We start from the raw sequence: 6893 nt of genomic DNA on the forward strand, positions 1-6893 counted from the left end.
TCAGAGAGATGAGATCTGTGATTTTAATCCACTCCATTGCAACTCCAAGGAGATAGGACCGGTTATTTCTGTCTGCTCCACTGCAATTTCAGGGAGATAAAACTTGTATCTTCGATCTACTTCACCACCAGTATGGGAAGACAAGATCTGCTCTCTTTGATCTACTTCATGCCAATACATGACGACAAGATCTGCTTTCTTCGATCGATTCCACTGCCGACCAGGGAGATAGAATTATTGGCTTCAATATACTCCACTGTAACCTCAGGGAGGTAAAATCTGCCATCTTCGATCTACTCCACTACTGCCTAGGGAGATAAGATCTGTAATCTTCAATCTATTACACTGCTGCCCAGGGAGATAGAATTGCTGGCTTCAATGTACTCCACTGTAACCTCAGGGAGGTAAAATCTGTCATCCTTGATCTGCTCCACTACTGTTTAGGGAGATAAGATCTGTAATCTTCAATCTATTCCACTGCTGCCCAGGGAGATAGAATTACTGGCTTCAATGTACTCCACTGTAACCTCAGGGAGGTAAAATCTGCCATCCTTGATCTGCTCCACTACTGCTTAGGGAGATAAGATCTGTAATCTTCAATCTATTCCACTGCTACCCAGGGAGATAGAATTATTGGCTTCAATGTACTCCACTGTAACCTCAGGGAGGTAAAACCTGCCATCCTTGATTTGCTCAACTACTGCTTAGGGAGATAAGATCTGTAATCTTCAATCTATTCCACTGTTGCCCAGGGAGATAGAATTACTGGCTTCAATGTACTCCACTGTAACCTCAGGGAGGTAAAATCTGCCATCCTTGATCTGCTTCGCTACTGCTTAGGGAGATAAGATCTGTAATCTTCAATCTATTCCACTGCTGCCCAGGGAGATAGAATTACTAGCTTCAATGTACTCCACTGTAACCTCAGGGAGGTAAAATCCGCCATCCTTGATCTGTTCCACTACTGCTTAGGGAGATAAGATTTGTAATCTTCAATCTATTCTACTGTTGCCCATGGAGATAGAATTACTGACTTCAATGTACTCTACTGTAACCTCAGGGAGGCAAAATCCGTCATTAACCTACTCCACTGCAACCGATGGAGGTAAGGCTGGTATCTTCAATCTGCTTCGCTGTCAATGCAGGAAGGCAAGATCTGCTATTTTCACTGATTTGTTCTCTGGAGAACATGACCTGTATAATGAACCTAATTATGCCTAATGATTAGGATGACATGATCAAAATGAATCAAATGCTCCTAACTAGACATGTGTGAATGACATTTGAATGAATGTAGAATTTCATTTTTCCGAGAATGATCCCGCTTAGGTTGTCATTACTCGAAGTTTATTAAGGCTTTAACATTGACGTGCTACAATGCATTCTTGCTTGACCGGCTTTTCTTCAATTCTCTTCTATCGGAATTCAAGGATATAGGATCTAAATCTTTCTGGTCTCTTACACCATTCTCAATGTGTCGTACCAAAGGCTCATGCGCAAATGAAGGCTCTTTTCTCCGAGGCAACCTCTTCCTATTACCTGATGATCATTGCTTGCTTGTTTATTTAAGCTTTGTCATCAACATGACCTTCTTGTCCCTTTGTTCAGTCAATGTTTTTAATGACAAAATGTGAAGGGATAGTATTAATTTAGACTCTGCCTCTTAGATATTCAACCTTTAATCTTGATGTATTCTAAATAATAGCCCTGTTTCAGGTTACCGTATTATTTAAAAACTTCTAGAGTAATATGCAAAACTTCTCCTGTGAAAGTTTTATTAGTCTATTGATCATTATTCTAATACAACATGCTTGCAAAAAGATCATGGATAAGAATAGAGTTGGTTCTGAGCATAGCTCGAGATGAATAAATTGTCGAGGATAACAAAGATGAATAACAAAGAAATTGATTTAGGAATGCGTATATTGGAAATGAATGAAGTGTTCCAAGAATAACAAAAATAGTATAAGGATTAGGTGCCCAGATATCGCAGCTTGAACCTCTCTATACAGATTTTCTGAAGACTATTCTGAGTTTAACATGTGTTTAGGAGTACTTTGACGATGCCCCAAAATGTCGCCTACCCTTTCCTGTTGATTCAGGTATAGCAATACCATTGCATGCCCCCATTCTGATCAGTATTTGAGTTGCTCTAAAAATTTCAAGCGCCATTTTGATCAACATTTGAGCCGCCCTTTTTGGGTTTTCAACTCAAATCCCCTTTGGTCTAAAGCGCCCTTTGCGGGTTTTCACCTTAGCCTCTTCGGTTTTACTTTTTTCATTTTTCATTTTCATCTCTTCATTTTCCACATCACTTTTTTCTTTTTTTTTGTTAGGACTCAAACTGCCCTTTACGAGTTTTTACCTTGGTCCTCTCTTTCTTTAAGCGGAGTATTTCCTGACTGAATCTGAGTTTATGGGACTTTGCAGGTTTATCACCCATCTCGTTCAAAATCAAAGCTCCTTTGGAAAAGACCTTCTCTATAACATAAGGTTCTTCCCAATTTGGCATCCGTTATATTTTTTGTAGAGTGAGGATCTTCTTCAGCATCGTGGAATTCTCTGGGACAAACCTTTTGTTGTAGGCTCGCATCATTCATTTCTTGGTACATCTGACCCTGATGAATAGCTTTTAGTCTTCTTCCTTCTGTCAAGTTCAATTGATCACATTAGGATTGGATCTGTTCTGCTTCATCCAACTTGCTTAGCCAATACCCAGAGAGAAAGAATTTCAACTTCAATAGAGAAAATCGTGATGAACTAAAGAGAGAGACACTGCTCCGGTAGAATTTTCACTGCATCATTCATGATATTAATCTTGACATACTGCAAATTTTGATATCGTGTTGTTGTTCAGATTGTAATGACAGTGCTTAACCTGGGCATATCCTGGTATGACCATGCGTAGACATATTTGAATTCTTGAAGTAACTCAACAATGTCATGCTTTGTCTTTGAAGTCATATCAATTCCAATATTCACCAAGCTCACAACTTTTAATGATTCTTTGTGAGGTAGGATCTGTCTATCCTCTACCATCCTCAATAAGTCTGGAGATAAGCTACAATCCATGTCACCTTCAAAGTTGTGAGATCCCTCTAAACACATGTCTCACCCAAAATGAGATTCTAAGTCTGTAGCAGCGTCACTCATGTCATTGATATTTGGGGACCCATGGTGGGTACCAAAGAATATACAAAAGAATGTATGAATAATATGAATGAATGAATGAATGAATAATTTGGCAGAAAAAATCTAAAAGAATGAAAAAAAATCGTAAAGAATGAAAGAACATTTGCTCAAAGATGTATTTCATTAAAATAATAATGTTCAGACGTGAGCCTATTTCACAAAGAAATTCCTATTGCTTCTAGGCTGAAAGCAACAACTGTGTTCTGAACATTACTCTAACAGACTCTAAATACTTTGGGGTTTCCTCTGCAGTCCCATTATTTAAAACATCTCTAAGGCGAAATATCTAACAAGGACCCTTTTAATTGTGTCAGCATATATGGCATCGATGTGCAAACTTCTCACCACTTCTTCATACATTGCAGTCCCTCCATCCTCAATCATGATTGGGTAACGGATTTTCTGCACTTGATGAGTCACCCAACTTGACAATACCCATGTTGATGAATTTTTCAACTAGCTTTTTGAAGGTAATGCAATTTTCTATTGAGTGCCCCGTAATTCCCGCGTGGTAGTCACATTGCGCGTTCGCATCATACCACTTAGGATACAGAGGTTGTAGATGTTTTAAGTAATGAGGAGCAACAACATGCGCATCAAACAAGCTTTGATACAGATCCTTATATGACATCGGGATTGGTGTGAACTAGAGTTTCTCAGTACCTGGTTTCACTCTAGATTCTTGTCTTAATAAACCTTGTTGGTTAGTAGCCACCTTTCTTGGCTGACTCACAATAACTGGTTTAGAGTAACTCGTGTTGTTCACCTCATTTTCTCTTTTCCTTGAGATTGACCTCTTGTTACTCTCCTCTGCATCAACCTTCCCGCTCCTTATGGCGCTTTCAATCATTTCACCATTCATGACTATGTCAGAAAAGCTTTTTGTGGCACTTCCTAACATATGTGTGATGAACGGGGCTTTCAATGTATTTATAAAAAGCATCGTCATTTATTTCTCTAAGAGCGGTGGTTGAACTTGGACGACGATTTCCCTCTATCTTTGTGCGTACTGCCTAAAGCTTTCACTCGGCTTCTTCTTCATGTTTTGAAGGGTAATTCTATCAGGAGCCATGTCTGTCACATGACTATACTGTTTCATGAATGCTTGTGCCAAGTCCCTCCATGAACCAATCGTGGTACGACTCAGCTGATTGTACCACTTAGATGATGCCCCTACTAGGCTATCTTGGAAACAGTGTATTAATAGTTGGTCATTGTTTACATATCCAGCCATTCGCCTGCAGAACATGGTGATATGAGCCTCTGGGCAAGTCGTCCCATTGTACTTCTCGAATTCCGGCATCTTGAACTTATAAGGGTGTACCAAATCTAGGACTAAACTCAGCTCTTTAGCGTCAATCCCACGATAGCTTTCAGTAACTTCCATCGCCCTGAACTTCTCCTCAAGCCATTTGCACCTTTCTTCTAACTGTTTCGGTAACTCCTCCTTTATTCTTTACCTCTCGGACACTTCATCAAAGTCAGGAATAGCAGAGCTAACAGGGTTGTTACCGAGGTTAAAGCCCGATCTGGCTTGAAAGTTTGAAGCACTGGCTTGGAACTGCTGAGGCTCGATTGTAACAGTAGGTTTGTGCGGATATTCAGCTTGAGTTCGCGCATGTAGTGGAGTAAAGCTTGGAGGATGGAGAGTTTCATCCTCATTACCCTCTTCAATATCGGTCATGGGACCCTTTCCCTTATCACCTCCTCCAATCAACAGTTGGGTTAGTTTTGCCATCATACTGTCCTGGGATTCCTGTATCTTTTCCGACATAGCCTGTTGCATCTTGTCCAACCGCTCTTGCATTTGTAGCTGAAGTCTGCCTTGCATCTCCTTCTGGTATTGTTCGAGCTTTTCCAATCTCTGATCCATATCTTTAATCCTTGCTCGAGTGCCGTAATGGTGTTTGGTTGGTTGGTTGGTTTCCAGGTTAACTGAGCAATGATTTTAGTCGATTAGGCTCTTTTAGTGGATTTTAATGCATACGATGTCATGTAATGCAAATGCATGAAATGAAGGCCTAAAGAGATGTTAACTTTGATTCAATTACATTTAAAAACTTTACTAGAAGAAAATTTTCTTTACATAAAGTAGATATATATATACGGCTTTGCCCTCATATTCCAGTCGAAAACATCTTCTCCTTCTTCATTCGGATGCTAGGATATACCTTGCAAATTTTTCAAAGGGACGTCTCTTCTATATCCTTTTGCTTGATCCTAGTTGAAATCCATCATCTTCCCATCTTTGTAATGCTCATCGGCTTCTTTAAGGAAGTTAGATTGTCGAAAACTCTTGAATAATCAGCTTGAATCCTCGGGCCATAAAGTAAAGTCACAAACTCTTCTGTCACCCTTCTTGTGTTTCTCGAATTATAATCAGGCAGCCATATTATTTTCCATTTTATCAAGAAATCCGTATTCCATGACAAGCTTTCTAAGTTAGTAATCGAATGTGAACCAACACCTCTTTTCTATAATGAAATGCTATGAAGTTAAAATGTCATGTAGCCAAAACAAAACACAACCAATTAGTATCAGATATAAACATTAAATCCAATACAATCAAGAAAAAAACTCTTAGTCAGGTATCTACTAAGGTTTAGAGTACTTCTACCTAGGGTAAGTTCCTAAAGCTCACTATATGAGGTTTAGTTTCTGGAGTTAGGGTACCCGAACCAACAGATTCCTCGATCCTCACCCATTATAGGCTCATGTGGATCGAGTTTAGTTCAGGGGGATACATTTCCCTATGGCTGCATGGAGATGAAAATCTCACGAAGACATAGGTACGGATGTATCCCGAAAGCGGTCCACTACCCTGCACGGAGGTGAAAACCTCACGAAGGACTAGTTTCTCGCTCCCACTTAGAGGGGTAAATTTGACCAACTTATGAAATGCAACATGCAAATACAAACAGACTTAGGCCAATTGAACAAGTATATCATGATGGAAGTCAATGAATGCGAAGTGAAATCATGATTTAAAAAACTTTTAATTTTTGACAAAAAGACAAAACATAACCAATTCATGGCTTGACTCTCTAAAGTCCCCAGCGGAGTTGTCAAGCTGTCGAAACCACCTTTTTGAAAACAAAAATTTGGTTGTCGACTTTAAAAATAAAACTAGAGTCGCCACCGATCCTTTATTGATGTGTGATCAGCTCACCTTAAAAATTATTTTGGTCTACGAATTTTGAGAAAACAAGTCCGGGAGTCAGTTACGCACGAGGAAGGGTTAGCACCCTCGTAACGCCCAAAATCGGTACCAAATTGATCTTTAATGTCTTAGTGTCGAAGGTTAAAAAGATTTTAAAATCAACTCAAATGATGAAATTTAAAAAAGGATAATCAATTGTTCAAGTCATGTAAAGAAATCGAGTCCCAATACGTTAGGGTACAATTCCTCATAATCCCCAAACTTTGAATATCACTTTTATTTTATGTGAAAATCTTCATTTTGAGAAAGTAACATGCCACACCCAATGCGTTAGGACACAACAAGTTAAGTTCCCAAAAATGATTTTTATACTCATGCATTTTGAATAAAGAATATCCTCGGTTATTTAAGATTAACAAAGAAAATCAGAACCCAATACGTTAGGGCTCAATTTCCCTCGAAAATCCCAAACTTCGAATATTGCTTTTATTAAAAAAAACCTTGAATCAAGAGAAAATGATTTTGATATACTGACGAAACC

This window comes from Gossypium hirsutum, chromosome D02 (genome assembly GCF_007990345.1).
Source record: "Gossypium hirsutum isolate 1008001.06 chromosome D02, Gossypium_hirsutum_v2.1, whole genome shotgun sequence".
Classification (NCBI taxonomy): Eukaryota; Viridiplantae; Streptophyta; class Magnoliopsida; order Malvales; family Malvaceae; genus Gossypium; species Gossypium hirsutum.